This window comes from Buteo buteo, chromosome 1 (genome assembly GCF_964188355.1).
Source record: "Buteo buteo chromosome 1, bButBut1.hap1.1, whole genome shotgun sequence".
In the NCBI taxonomy this organism is placed as follows: domain Eukaryota; kingdom Metazoa; phylum Chordata; class Aves; order Accipitriformes; family Accipitridae; genus Buteo; species Buteo buteo.
In genome coordinates, this window is record NC_134171.1 from 986,794 (window position 1) to 1,002,557 (window position 15,764).

Genomic DNA, 15,764 nt, shown 5'->3' on the forward strand with positions numbered 1-15,764 from the left:
CATGTGATATTTTACCCTGGTTTTACTGAGATACAAGTGAAGTACTGCATTTTCTACCTAGACTTTTCTCAAAGCAAATGCAAGTGGTCATTTGAAGATAACATATCTCCCTTCGAGCTAGAGGTAAATGCCACACAGGGAACATTTGAAAATCAATGTCTTATGAAGCAATTGAGAAGAATTGTGGAGAATTTCACTTCTGTTTTGCTTCAGCTGAAATATTTGCTGTAAATTTCCCACTGCTTTAGACTGTAAAGATGAAGGTACGATAGCTGTGACTGGTCACCTGACGCCTACATAATTTACAGACTGAAACTTCTCTGAACTTCTGGGAATAATGTGGTCAAAGGGAGAGTCTGTATTTTCAGTTTCTGCATTTCTTTTCTTTCCAGACTTCTTATGAAAGTCTTTCTATGCATGATTAGCTAATAGGAATCAATGTACTTCAAGAATATTACAGCTCTGGTCAGGCTGCCACCCCAAAGTTCAGTTACCTGCCAGAGGATGTGCATGTACTTGGAAACAGGGTGGCTGAGAAGTTATTTGGCAACACCAGCTTCCAGCTGGGACAGCTGTGTTTAATATCTTCACTTGGCCCTTTCCACTCCAATTCCAGACAAAGCTTGGGTCAAAACAAATAATGGTCCTGGGCCAAAGAATTGATCAGTCTCAATTCCATACATGGCCTCATTCTTACAAATCAGAGCTGAAAATCCTCTGGGGTTGCTGTGCTGAGGTGCCTGTGGTTGAGGGATGCTGGGTTACATGACAGTGAAATGGTCCAGCTCTGTTACAAGTCTGGGAGTGTTTTGGCCCTTCTCTGCTACTTAAAGCATTGCTTCAGAGCCTTCTTGTCTCAGTGGCTGGAAACTTGCTGGTAATTCTCTGCCTAAAATGACTAATGGGTGATGTATACCTATTCTTTCCTAGCTAAGCATTACTCTAAGGGTTGTTGTTCTCCATCTTGGTGCTTGTCTCTTCAACAGAGATCTCACGTCCTCAAAGCCCTGTTTTTTCTGCAAAAGACAGGTCATATTATTTCAGTATATATTCCTTATGATATCCAAGTATTTCATAAGCTCTTCAGAGGATGAAGCAGCACTCTGCAGCAGTATGGTTGTTGCCATTTTGTGGTGGGACAAATGCACAAAAGGACATGGAAGACTACTAAGTCTTCAATGGCAATGTCTTTATCTTGGCTTTTGTTTGTATTTGGTGGAAGAAGGATTATGACTCCTCCAACCTATTGTACATCTCTGTTTCAGAGAGAAGAGTTATGCCCAGGATCAGAGTTACTGGAGGGAAGAAGTTTGCTGCACCTTCTTGGAGCCATGCCACCGTACAACAAGGAACCTGTGACACCCTCCCCCAAAAGAGGAACCCTGACCCTCTTCAGGGTATTTTCTTCATACAAAGGTAAATGCATTTTCCCTCTCTTTCCTTCTGTTTTATACGTGGAGGTCATTTGATAATATCTGTAGGGTCTGGATTTCATGACTACTCTCTTCATAACTGGATCTTGGATTCACCCTTCCCCTGCTTCTTCCAATAACAGTGAAGCCAAGATGCTTATGCTTTTCTTTTTGCTCCTGAAAAACCCCTTTAGCTTTCCTGTCCCCTGGCTTACACTCTCCTCCTTGGTGCACTGCTTCCTATGATTCCTGTTTTGCAGGACTGACCCTCTCCGCATTCATGATGTAATGGGGTGCAGATGGGTTGGTGTCACCCTTGAGGCTCTATCTCTTCAGCAGTGCCACTGAATAGAATAGAATCATGGCCTGGTTTCGGTTAGCAGGGACCTTTAAAGATCATCAGTCCTGCCCCCGCAATGAGCAGGGACATCTTCAACTAGATCAGGTTGCTCAGAGCCCCGTCCAGCCTGGTCTTGAAAGTTTCCAGGTATGGGGCATCTACAGCCTCTTTGGGCAAACTGTTCCAGTGTTTCACCACCCTCGTCATAAAAAATAAACAAGTCCTCCTCTACACTACCCTATGTGATTTGCCCAAGGGCGTAAAGGAAGCTTTTAGTGGGGCAGAAACACATCCTGGACCTTTCAGAGACCCCTCTCCTTCTACCATTGCCTTACTCAAGAAGGCACTCTTGCAAGTAAATGACACTAAATCTCTTTCCAGAGACCATAAAAGGGGTTGTAAACAATCCCCAGTGCTGTTTGTAGCAGGCAGCTCTGTTGCAAACAGTGACGTTCTGCATGAGTTGACACTGAGGAGAGGTAGAGTGGAAATACTTGACCGTAGGTTCCACAAGTTTGCAGTTGTCAAGTGAAACCAAATCATGTGCCTCGGCTGGGAGACATTACTCCTTTAAATTCTCCATCGACATTAATTAGGAGTCCCTTACATGACCTTGCAGATGATGGTTTTCCCCCTTCCAAACTGTATTTAATGAAAAAGCCTGGCTTGCCAGGTGGGTGATTTTTCCCAGGATCTCACAGCACTCAGATTCGTACTGATGAAAACCTCTTAAGCTTCATGAGAATTTAGATCCAAGCGGTGTTTTTTCTTTAATTTCCCACGATTTTCCATTCTGAGGACTATCCTTTTGAACATATTTATTCCAGCTTGCGCAGTTCAAGGGCCCACAATTTGACACAGCCTCTTCTACCTTCCAGATGCTTGTCAGAAAGGGGCTGCTATTCTACCTCCCGAGGGTTGTATTTTACAGCACAGGGTGTGTCTCTCAGTACAATTTAAATCAGCAATAATTAGGGGAGACTGAGAGCTCTGAATGTACCAAGGCAGAGGAAAAAGTGCGGTCCTTGCCCTTTACTTTCTGAAATGAGACGTTTTCCCCATCAGCCGTTGCCTGAATTCTCAGTCTTTCTCCATGAAGTGTTCGGATTCAGGGGAAGAAAGAGGAAATTGAATGATATGTCGAGTCTCCATGAAAGTTATCCAATGTCTGCGCCCTACCTAAAATGAACAGTCTCGAAAGCGCGATGCCAAATCCGCCTTTTTCCTGCCTCTGCCACTCTTGCTCTCTAAGATGGCTTGGCTGAGAGACAAATTTCCTTGCAGTCAGGAAAGAAAAAAAAATCTGAAACAGAAGCACTTCTGAGCTGTTACCCTGTGAATTACATAGACATGTGGTGGGAGGCTGAGCGCTCATCCTCAGACCCCGCAGCGGCTGAGGTCTGCCCCAAGATGTATGGAGCCTCGGTCTGTCACCAGGAGATCTTCAGAGGCACCTACATTTGTTGTAGATCTGTAGCGGAGTCATTGGCTGTTTTCACTAGTTGGAGACATGCCCAAAGGGAGAGGAATTTGTTAAAAACAAGAGCTGCAAAATACACTGTGCTTCAGATCTGTGTCTCCTTTGCTGAGCAGTAATACATACCTAGACATGCTCTGCAAGCAAATGCATCCTTTTCTAGACTATACCATGTCTTGAAACCCCAGTTAACCAAAATCCAGTGTTCTAGAATAAAATAGTTCTGTTGCTTTCTTTCCAGGGCATTGCATGCAGTTTGAGTTTTAGGCAAGATTTCCTTGAGAAATAAATTTTACCTGGTCATGCCTTGTGTGCATGTCCTTCTGCATGATTACACATTTCTACTGAACTTTGATAGCCATAGATGATTGTAATCACAGCGAATTTGGGGCTGAAGTGTCAAAGTTATGAGGCAAAAAATGACAGCTGTGGGATAAGTTACATTTATAAACATCCCAGTCAAGGAAGGGAGTTGTGGTGTAGAAGTTCACATGTTATTAGTCAGTGTAGAACCAGTAAGGGGAGAAACGTTATGAAAGAGTGGACTGGGGGAAAACTGGGGCTGGGGGCTGCCTGCCTGGGGAGCAGCTTTTCTGAACTGCATCTGCAAGTCCTGCTGGGCAACTGGCCCTGGCAGCAAAGGTGGCCAACAGCATCCTGGCCTGTACTGGCACCAGCGCAGCCAGGAGCTTGAGGAGAGCAGTTACCCAACTCTAAAGAGTGCTTGTAGGACTACATCAAGAGTCTGCATCCAGTTTTGGTGATGAGCGTTTCATGGTGTCATATCAAAAAAGGACACCTTCCCTTCAATGTGTAGGATTGTGAGACCTGTGGGATCTGTGTGCTCCTGGGAGTTGCCCCCCCAGTCATGCATCCATCACCTCTTTCTTCTTTTCCTTAGCACATTAGATAATTGCTTTTTTCAACTGCACTGTGATTCTTCTTGCCTGGACTCTCAGAGCCAAGAAAGAAGGTTTGGAAGTTGCTTCTTTGGTCACTGCTAGGCTGACAGGCAAGTTGGACTTGCTGATTGAATACAGCACTGTTTTGGTTTCCCTCGCTTCTACCATAACACCTAGCCTATCTCACCTGTCTGACTTAAAAGAAAATGTCTGACTTTTTTAAAGAAAATGAGGTCTTAGAAGGTAGCAAGCATGATTCAGCTTATGTCTATGTATGTTGTTCAACCATGAGAGGGACTGATAGTCCAACAGCCAGGACACTTGTTTGCTAGGAGTCAGACTGAAGCCCCTACTCCTCCACATCCTTCCAAATATGATCTTTGTCAGACTACTAAACCTCACTGTCCACCAGTCCTTTGGGAGTCATAGTGCTGCCTCGACTCCCAGGAAGGCTGCATCAGAGTTTGTGGGGATAGAGCCTAAATAAGCATTTGAAATGGGAACAAACGTTAGAAACATTCCTGGACTTTTACTGTAGAGAGAATGCTGAAGCTGTACTTCGAATTGCAAACACAAGCAATTGAGACTTTCTCTCTCCATGTTCTGGCCAGTATTGAGACTTGCCAAAGAGATACCTCCAAGAGGATTAATTCCTGGATTTGCTTAAGGCCCTGTGCATCATGGAAAGGGCTCAATGGAGAGATTTACTGCGAGCAAGTCCATTCCTTCCTCTCAATGCCAATTTCACAGCTTTAATGCTGAAGAATTGTGTTCACAGCTTCCTTGGAGCTTGTCACTGAATTGCCACTGTAACGGCTTTGCTCCTTTTAACAGCCTATGGCTAGGAGTGTTTGGAGAGTGAGAAGCACAGATTTCAGGCCCAGAATTAGTCTTCTGGCAAGACAGTGACCACCAGCAACAACTGAAATTGCAAAATGAACATTTCTAGGAAAAAAAAAACAAACCTTCATGTTTTCAGCCCATGTTGGGCTGTTTCAACTAAAACTTAAATTGTTTGATCCAACCCCCCCCCAACCAAATCTTTTGAAAGATGAACATTCCCTGGCAGAAATGCCAGCTCTGTGCCCTCTAAGAGTTGCCATTTGGAGGTTCATCCCTTATTCTGTCTTCTTGAGGGTGGACATCACAGCTACTCTGTCTCTTCTGTCTCTCTAAGCTGCCAGAGAGCATCAGAGGAGCACTGTGACTGTGGGGATTCTTGGACAGCTGTAGCCTGTCTGAGGAACCAGACGCACGGGGGGACTACAACACCCATGGAGCACTGCAGCTGCCTCACTGAACCAAAAATTGCAAATGGGAGCTGAGAGTGGTTTTGGCTTCTGATTGCAGACCAACATCACTTATGCACCCATAAACTAGAAAGTGCCTCTTGACCTGAAGAGCTGGGAATTTCAGGGTTGAGAACAGACATGAGTTACACAGGGAGGTATATAACCAGGTACATCCAGCTCTGAGCACCTCCACGGGCAGGGCGACATTGGCGACGCAGCGCATAATGCGCTCTGTGGAGTGGAAATGCTGCAAGAGGATGGGGGACCGCAGAAGGCAGAGCGTTTTACCCCAGTGGGAAAACGTTCAGGAGGGAGGAGGAGGTTAACACCTTTCCCCTGGAAAGAAAAACAAAGCAAAACACAAGCATGCCAGAGCCTCCTGAATGCCTGAGCTGGGACAATGCCTTTTTCTGTCTTCGCCTCCGCTGGCGCAACGACCTCTAGTATGGCGAGGACCGTCCGGCGGGAGATGGAAACCTGCCACCCCTTGAGTCACCGACGCCACCTCCCACATCACTTTCCAATGTGCCTGTCTCCTAATTAGCCAATAAATTCACAAGCACTTTTCTGTCATCCGAGGGCTGCTCCAGCAGCCTCGCGCTGGTAACGTTTCAATTGTGTGTCTATGTGTGCGTCGGTCCTGCCAGCTTCTGGGGCTCGGGGCAGGCGACGGCGCCCAGCCAAAACCACAGAAAGGCTTTAGTGAAAAAGAATATGCTCCAAGTACGAGCAAATTGGTGTATTCCATTTGAGGTGATATTAACTGCTTTCTGCACAGTGGCTTCTAGGGCACAGCGCCTCAGCCCTGGAAAAAGGAGTGTTTCTTAGTGAAAGGGTTGCAAATCCCATGGCACACAAATGCTGCACTGTGCTGAGCCCAGGGCACTTTACACCTGATTGCCTGTGGGTGTCCAGGTCATCTCGGGAGCTGCTCTGGGGTTTGTACCTTGAACAGAGGCGGAAAGCTCAGGCTGGTGCCTCTCTCCACCCCCGACGCTTGCTGCCTGATGATTAAAGCTCAGGCAGGCTCCCCATTTCGAGAATCCTCTACCCTGCCAAAAAGACATTCAGTGCCTTGAGTCTGTCGTAACTCGGCTGTGGTACAAGCAGTCAGAGGCTCCTATCCTATGACAGCAGTGATTAAGAGCAGTTTGTCCCACTGATTGCAGCCACTGGGACTGGATTAAATACCTAAGCAGCAAAGGTGGCATCCAAATGGCACGAGAGCTTTAGAGCTGAAAGACACTGGAGAGCGCAAGGCACTGTGGCAGGAAGGGAGTTGTACCTGTAGTTACAAAGTCTTTATCACAAGGAAGAGAAGATAGTGTCAGGAGAAGCTTTTCTTCAGCATATCTGGCTGCTCAATAGATCTCCCCGTGCAGAGATGGGCTGAAACGTGGTGCTGGTGCTGTGTGCAGGCTCTGGCACTCACCTGCAGAAGGCTTGCAGGTTGACTTCCCAGGCACGGGTCGCTTCGAAACTGCAGGAGAATGGGGTTTCCTTGGCAAAGAAGGGGCTGTGGGTGTTAGATTATGCGAGTAAGGGCTCATCTCCCCGAACACAAAGGAGAACCCAGGTCCAGCCAAGCCTAGGGCTGTCCCAGGGGACCAGTTGGCCCCCTGGATGGGGTAACACCCGTCACTGTGAGTCAAGGCTAGGTGGTCTCCAGAGCACCTCACAGACCAAGAGGATGCAGACGAAGAGCATTTCAGGATTGCACAAGACTTATTGTGGTAGCTTTAGGGTATAATACGGCTTTTAGGGGAGAAAGCAAAGATGGGCAATGAGAGGGATCAAGGTGATTTGGTGAGGAACAAGTGTGGGGAAAAAAGAGGGACATAAGGGGACAAAAGGGGCTGTCTGTGTGTAAAAAGGTGGCAGGTTGGTACAAGTCTGTCCTTTTTTTCTCATTAAACTTCATTTCTAGCTGGTTTCCTGGGTGAGGGGCTCTCTGCTCTGTCTGCATGTACGTGCACAGAGGACCAGGTATCAGAAACTGGAGCAGCACCATGGGTCACAGCCCAGCTACTGGAGAGACTGTGGGGCCTGAGGGTTGGCTGCTGGTAAGATCCTGAGTCTGAACCAGCTGGCAGAGAGAGACCTGTTCGCGTTTGCACGTCTGTGCATGAAGCTGTGTTAAACCAGCAGGGATCAGTGGTGTATATGTGTTTACACATGTATGTATTTTCCAACCTCGGGTTTTCGTTCAACCCAAGGATGCTACTTCTCCAGGAGACATGTCCCAGGGTGAGGTGTGGGCTGTTCTTAGCCACTACAATAGAGTGTGGCCTGAAAAGGTCTGGAAGTGCTGGATGAAGGTGGGGTGAAGATCTGAAACCCTAGTGCTGAACAGTTTCTGCAGCAAGATGCCAGCCGCTCCCCAAAAAGGAGAGTGTGGCCTTCCCATCCCCTCTCCTCTTGCAATTTTATTTAATCCGAAGGCATTTATAGTAGGAACATTTCTTTTTATAAACTCTTCCATCAGCCGGATGCGCCTCTGCGGGGCATGTTGACACATCAAATTAAGCTGTGGTTTGGGTGGCAGCCGCCGTGGGCCCAAGGATGTGAAGATGCGAGTGGGAACGTTGCAGAGGGGAAGGAGGAAGGCTCCTAACGGCTAAAACCTGCGGTTGAGAGCTGGCTCTCAGCAAAACCACCTTCATCAAAGCTGAGCCGTCCTTGCTGCTGAGTGAGGCCCTGGGATCCTTGCAGTCTGCACGTCCCCGTTGTCCCTTGGGCAGGGACAGGAGGGCGGTGGGGATGTTCAGAGGTGGACCCGTGCTTCTGCCCACGTCTCATCCTGAACTGACCTCCCTTTGTGGGTGCCCTGAGACATTTGCTTGCTTCTGTCCTCTTCCTCCACTATTTTTCGTGTCTCTGTGCTTCCCCGTTCTGGCTGGAAACACTGAAATGCGTGCCAGGAAAGGCTGTTTTCATGGCATCTTGCGACTAGCTGGCCCAACCCTGTGAGATTTCCACTTCCATCCAAGAGCTTGTCCTACTTTCAGGCCAGCCTAGGGAGATCACTCATGGTGTAAAATGCCTTCCCTCTCCCCTCCTGCCCTGGGGACTCACTGCAGCTCCCACCTCTATGCTTGCAGGGTTCCCAGTGATACCCCGTTTCTGCCCCCCAGCTCCTCCCCACCTGCTTGGCATATCCTCAACTGGGGCTTACTGAGTCACTGATGGTGGTGAGATGCATGGCCAGGGAGGGGAACAGAAGGCATCTGGAGGAGCTGGGCACAGTGGACGCAGCAAAAAACCTTAGTGGGCTAAAACCTTTTCCTAATAGTTTTGGGTTATCCCAGGATTCAGCCTTTCAGCACGACTCTGGTGTGGATTGAAGCCCCCTGAATTTCAGATCATGTTCTTGATGTGAGAGACTCATCCAGCTGGGTCCTGTGTCCTGCTCCTCCTCCTCAACCCAGTTTTGCAGTTTATTCCCTATCCTTGAAGCCAAGGAGCACCTCAATGGCTTGCAGAACTGTGGTGTTGGGGGTGCACCGCCTGGCACCGTGTGTATGTGCTTGGCTCTGGCTGCAGCCTCTTGGGCTACCTTCCTGCCTGACACATGCTTAGATGGGGAGAAGGCAGGCCCCTGTCCCATGGCAGGACAGGGAGCAGTGTATGGGTTTTCTCTCAATAAGATGCTGGCATGAGGGTGCCTGCCATGGACCATCAGATATTGATGAGCACACAAATATCCATGCTATTTTTTTGTCTCTATGGAGTCAGAAAAACAGGTTGGTTTGCTAGCAGATGGTTTTTAAACTCTGTGGCTGGACAGAGCAGTCTCCAAGAGTGGGACCATGCCTGGTAACCAGCCTTGGCATGACCACGTACCCTAACCCCAGGCAGATGAGACTGCCTGAGGCCGTCCCTAGAAAAGCCCAGATGTTTCCTACTGAAATGCCAGATATGATCTCTACGCAGCCTGAATCCAGTCTTCAAACAGTGTCATCTCTTAAATACTACAAATATGGGCAGCTGAGCTGCAGGGTACCTCACAGAAGCAGTATGGACATGCGGAGCTGGGACAGGGCGCACTCAGAGCTTTACCCGCACCATGGCTTGGCTTCCCTCCCACCACAGGGATGTACGAGCCAACCTCCAGAAGAATACAAGCTCAAGACTAGTAATGGAGATAATGTGGAAATATCTTGTAAACACACCTGCTGCTCCCACCTCTCTTTGTTGAGACTTAATTTAGCTGGAGAACAAAGTGAGGCATTGGATTTTAGATTTGCAGTACGCTGGGACCAAAGAATGGCCCCAAACCAATGTATAGATATCATTGCTAAGGATAAAAAAATTAGCTCTGTTCTTGCAGGCTTGCTGAAATCTATACATGTCTGCAGCTGACCAGCAATTCCTAGCTGTTCTGCAAAACTAAAGAAAGAAAGGGACTGAGATCCTGTGGCTAAGAATTATGTGGAAGTTGGTGGTTCTGCCAAAAAGAAATCTGCAGGTTAGGTGTGGCAGATGCCTCACTACACGTACATTTCTAAGAGGAACAAAAGCACTTCCTTCCACGTTGATGGATGCTTTGGAGGGTCCAACAGAAAAGGGGACCAGGGAATAATTAGTTCTTCAAAGACAGAAATGTAACATGGTTGCTCCAAGACAAAGCAGGAGGGAAAAAAGCAGCGTGGTGAAAAGGACATCGAGCTGGCCTTGAAGTCAGTGATGATGTCCTCTGCCTATCAGGAAAGGGCTTAGAAAAGAAAACCTGAAATGGGTTGATAGACTAAAGGAATCCTGCTGGCCATTAATCACTTGAAATGCAGCCTTTCAGAGGGGAAAAGGATCCAACTCCTGTAGCAAATGGTAGATTCATCGAATGTAAGACAAGAAAAGATCTCTGACCTCCCACATAAATCCCCTGCCTGCCCCAGAGTTCCTGCGCCATAATTCACACGGGAGTTCATGCATGTGTTTCACAAAGACATCCTGTCTTGATTTCAAAGGGAGAACCCACACCAGCCTTAGGTAAGTTGTTCCTGTAGTTAATTATCGTATTGAAAGAGAAAGAAGCGTGCTTTATTCCAGATTGAATTTGTCTGGCTTCGGTTTCCAGCCATTGGATCTTGTTAAGCTGTTGTCTGCTAGATTAAAGAGCCCTCTGCTGAATACAGACAAAGTGGCAATCTAGAAACGAGAAGGTCCAAGGCCAAGCTCTGTTCTTTGTTAGACTTGCATAGCACTGCTAAAAGGAGGAGAGCAATGCTTGGGATCGTGGGGCGCTGAACTGGGTCACTAGGGACCCCCACCCTCCTTTGCCATCTCCTCCTGGCTATGCCAGCTGTGAGGTCTGTCCAGTTTTTGGGTGGCAGGTCAAGACAGTGCCATTGGATGTAAGGGAGGAGAAAAAAGCCAACAAACCCTCATCCCCCAACCACCTTTTATTCGCTGTAGACTAACCAAGCTCAGAGGAAGACAAGAAATGTTTGACACCGTAGCATACGTTTGTTTTGCAGAGCCAAGCCATGCTTTAGATCCATTGTGTTGGGTTGGACGCTTGCGCCCTGAAGTGGGAATATGCGGGCCGTGCATGGGGTCGGGCTGCATGGACATCATGCTTCCCACCTGGCGCGAAGGCCAGCAAACTGAAACATCTTCCAGTGACTTTGGCAGTCAGAAAAGAAAAATTATCATCTTAAAAAAAAGAAATCAAAAGCTAATCAATACAGACAAAATCCCATTTAATGTGAAACAGACCAACCCGGTGCTCTTGATGTCTTCTCCTGGGCTGGGCACAGCAAGAAGCGTTGGAGGAGAGGCTTCTCCTTGGGATGCTGCCGTCCATGGACACTGGGTAGGGCATGGCGTTGTGGTTTCCTCTGTAGGTGGGGGACTTGGGCACAGCCTCCAGCAGCTCTAAAGCTGGCTCTGGAGGGAGGGCAGAGAGGAGACACATCCAGGAGGAACCTGGAAAGAAGGAGACCGAGGATGGAACAAAGGGCCCCAAATTGGAAGGCAAAAAAGAACAGCAGTCCCTCTCTGCTCCCCTCTCCCTCCTCCTCCTCCTGGGCTGACACTAAGTACAAGCTTCCCCTCCCACAAAATAAAGGCCTTGATGACAGACTGCCTTCCCCAGAATGGAGTGTTGAGTTGAAATCTGGCCCTGAGGATTTGTGGTGGCTCAGGGCAAAAGTCAAAACAAACACAAACACATTCCCCAGTGCCGACGTCGATGCAACCCTGAAGAGGAGCTGGTGAACCAGAGTTAACAGGCAGGAGAGATTTCTGTTTGCATGTGCCAGGGGGACACGGAAGATGGCCAGGAAAGCAACAGGGGAAACTGTGGCTTTCCTTCAAGTTGCTGGGGCAGGGGGCTCGCACCATCAGCTGCTGGAGAAAATTGGTTTAATGCCTTCTTTCCAGTTGCAACATTGGCACTTTTCTTTTCCTCTCCCCTTAGAAATAGCTTTTTGCCAGGCGGGTCTGGTGGTAGCCAGATCTTGCGGGCTTTGCCAAGAGGTGGCAGTGCTGGAGCTCGATCGCCTGGGTCGGCAGGTGTCTATGCCAAATGCCTACGTGTGTCCACGCACAGCGCAAGTGGTGTCTTTGGGGTGAGGCACGAGGATGTGAGTAAAGATTTTGTAGTGCAACACAACTGGAGCAGTACTTAAGACAGGATGCAGTGGAGTATAAAAGGCTTTTCCTTTAATAAACTGAGCGGCTGGTCAAATGTTGGCTCTGACAGCAATTCCTAGCACCAGCTGAGGTCTCTGGATTTTTAAACTCTTCAGATACATTATTCTCCTACAGTGCTTTTCAATCAAAGTGTTTTACAATGGTAAATAAAGGGTAATGACTACCCTATTGCACCACGGTGGAAAGAAAGGTTGGAAAGCATCCCTTCACCCTACTGAGAGAAGGGTCCTATAAGCTTCAGATACCTGGTGCATGGAGGGAAAAATGACATTCAGAGACCCTCAGGGAGAGCTCAGAGTTGTTGAGGTTTGGTCCGTTGTCAGCTAGGGTTGGTGGGCAATGGTTGCTTTAGAGCATCTTTACTCTGCTTGGATGCAGGTTGAGGACAGGGGCACAAACAGCCTTTGGCATCATTTGGAGAATTCATTTCCAGACACCCATGAATGGACCCAAGCTGCAATATTCACGGTCTGCCTTATGACCTCCAGGAGAGGCTGGGTGATGGAGGAACAGCCCACTAAAGTGCCATGTGGGAGCTCAGCTGTGGATGTCTGTGCTCTAAAACAAAATGCTTAAATGGGGCAAGAAGGAGACATTTAAGATTCACTGTTCATTGCAAAACAAGCAATGAACTTGCTTAGCAGTCAGTCACAGGGAGCGTGCAGCGCTTTACCCATCTGCAGTGCCATGTAGGATCTCAGTGATTACACTAAGTCACACAATCCTAAGAATATCAAACATTGTAACCAAGGCTTACATGGAATGTTTGATTTAGCTCTGGAGTTCTTTATGGAAGGAAAATAGAAGCTGCCTCCTACCAGACACCTCCCCAGACCTAGCCTTTGCAAAGCTCTGTGTTAAAGCGCAGTTTGGAAGCAGGCGAAGAGGCTTTTCTGTGTAATCAAGTGATTAATATAAACCATGTGGTCTAACGATCTGACATCTAAGATGTTGCCCTGTGCCACTTAAGATTCTGTGGTTTGAAAGAGTACCAAGTAGAGCTAGGCTCTCCCCTTCCTTAAGTTTATAGAGTTTCACAGGGTAATACATTTCAGTGGGTTTGTGCCGTGCTAGCAGTGACGGGTGAGAAGCTGGGAGATATTGTAATAACAAGCAGACAAGCAGTGTGTGCATGGCTCATCCAGCTCCTGTGGCAGTTCCCCAGTGAAAGAGGGGAAAAAAAAAAGCCTTTCCTCATTTCTGTCCGTTCATTGTCAGGAAGGTTTCTGCTCATCTGGCAGTTGGCTTGGGCATTAGGAATAAAAGGACCTTTGAAACTCCCCCCCCGCCATTCATACACGTTTTTGTCTGCCACAGTACCTGAGCTTCTCAATGAATTAATAATGCATCTCTCCTCAGAGCCCCCCCAGGAGGAAAGGAGCTATGGCCAAGGAGATGCAGTGTGCCCAAACAGCAAAAATATCTACCTATGTACATGATGATCTCCTCTCTGGTCCCAGCTCTTTGAGCAAGTCACCTCCCTTCTTTGGCCATGAGTTCCTTTCCTCATATCTGCTGAAACGGAATTTTCTTTTCCCCCTTGTGAGTGTTTCAGACCATGGGCTAGTTCAGCCCAGGCCAGCCAAGAGAGAATATGTCTTTGAGGGATATTTTGAAGCTCTGAAGGGTATTATGAAGCTTTGAGGAATATTTCTAAGCATTCTTCAGGATTTGAGTAGAAAGGATTACTGCTTCCAGACTGCTGGGGACATTTTGATAGGAGATATTTGCTTTTGAACCCATGAATGAAAATGTAACCATGAACCAGTCCCAAAACTTTATTTTCCTGAAAACTTAGGATGACTGTAGTAAGACACAGAAGATTTGGGCTCTGTTCCCTTCTCTGGGGCGACCTTAAAACTTATGTCTCTGTCCTGCCTGGCTTTTGGGTGAAGCTGGCTCTTCACACACTAGGAAACCTTGGGTTACATGCTGATTTAGTAACCTATCCCCAAATTAAGCATGGTGATAGTACATTTACATACCAAAGGGATCAAGGAAGGGATTTGTTTCATTTCACTTTAAGCCATCTAGTAACCATTCATCCTGCCCAAGTCATCTAGGCTCCCTCAAAAAGGAAGCGGCAGCTCCATGGGGCATCCATCCATCCAAAGTCTGGGGTCTGGGACAGGAGAGATGAATTATCCTCTACGTGTGATGACAGAGGGGTTTAGATGGCTAGGTCAGACCAACACCTAACTGTTAGACAGCAACAGTTAGTGAGATTGATCCCACCCCATTCTGAAAAATCCCACAGTTAGTCAACTTTAACCAGAACCCAGGAGTTCTGCCTCTATATCTGACGTTACCTACCAGACCTTGCTCCTGATTTCTGGATTATGGTACCTTGGAGAAAGAGTTCACCTTGGACATCTCTCTGCCATATGGCAAGGTCAGCTCCCTACAATTCCTGACGGATGTTTAGGGCAGGGAAAGGTGAAATAATATACATGCAAGGACTTTCTGTATCTTCTGCAAAGGGAAAAGACACAGTATACCTTCTGGGAGAAACTGGAGGTCACGAGCAAGCCCATTCTTCTCCCCCCCTTTTTCCCCTTCAGTGTACAGCTGCCCTGTGCTACGTAGGGACCTGCTCTCCTCCCATCCCAGGTCTGCTGTGGTGCCGGTGGAAGGCTGCGGTTCCTCTCCACAGGAAGGCAGAGACGCGAGCACCAACCATGGCAGCAGCAGCAGATACCCCAGTTTCCATACAGGCGAACCAAGTTCAGAAGCAGATTATAATCATGTTGTCAATCTCATCTCCACAGGATGTTGATGAGGCCAAGAATTTTGCAAAAGTTTTTATAGCTAAAAAAAAAAAAAAAAAAAAGAGTTCTGCAAGGAATAGGAAAAAACCCACATAGCATGTTTCAGGGTTTAAACCAGTTTCTAAGTATAGGGATTAACATAGAGGGCCGATACTCCACATCTCTCTTCTGTGGATATCCTACACCATCCTCAAAAAACACTAGCATTTTACAGCTGTCAGAGGCAGGACATTGGGCAGATTGGACCTTGGGACTGACCTGGCTTGACATCTCCTTCCATTCTTTCCAGTCAGGGGCTATCAAGAGATGCACTTGATTCCTCCACCAACCTAAATGATCTGGCCAGGCAGAGATCAAGAAGGTTCAGTATTTTCTGTGGGGAGAGAAACAGGTTATCTTCCTCAGCGCAGGACATAAAGCGTCCAGCCTCTCGCCGTCCCTCCTCAGCCCCCAAATCAAGAGGACTTCTTGCAGCATTCCTGAGCCCAGTCCCTGCAGCTTTATAGTCATATATTTAGTGTTTAAAACACTATATTTTACCCTGAACTTTAAATTGTCCTCCTTCTCCTCACTGCTTCTGTCCTTTCCCATCAGTGACAGTTGTAGTCTATTTGATACAGGCCAGGTTACTGAACCATGACTGTGTAATTATGGTTGGAGCCACAGAGCTATTTTTATGCCCTGCCAGAGATTATTCACTTATCAGGAATGTATATTTAAGTGGCAGGCTCTGAACTGTCCGCTAAAAATAGGCAAACCCAGCGCCCTCTGTGTTTTCTTTCAACTCTGTCATCTATCACGCCTTCAATTTCCGCAACCACATCAACGTCTGTGCAGGGCAGGACGAGTCAGACTGGAGGGGAGCAGCTGGTGACCTCGCTTTAAAAAAAAAAACAAACAAAGGGAAAGGAAAGGG

At 47.5% G+C, this 15,764-nt stretch overlaps 1 long non-coding RNA gene across 1 annotated transcript; it reads right to left on the reverse strand.

Moving 5' to 3' along the window:
- Positions 1-14,143: 14,143 nt before the first annotated feature.
- Positions 14,144-15,478, reverse strand: LOC142036794 (uncharacterized). Its single transcript, XR_012652230.1, has 3 exons — positions 15,389-15,478; positions 15,107-15,221; positions 14,144-14,888 (listed from the first exon to the last, which is right to left on the reverse strand). It is a non-coding gene; the product is annotated as an uncharacterized LOC142036794 (long non-coding RNA).
- Positions 15,479-15,764: the final 286 nt, after the last annotated feature.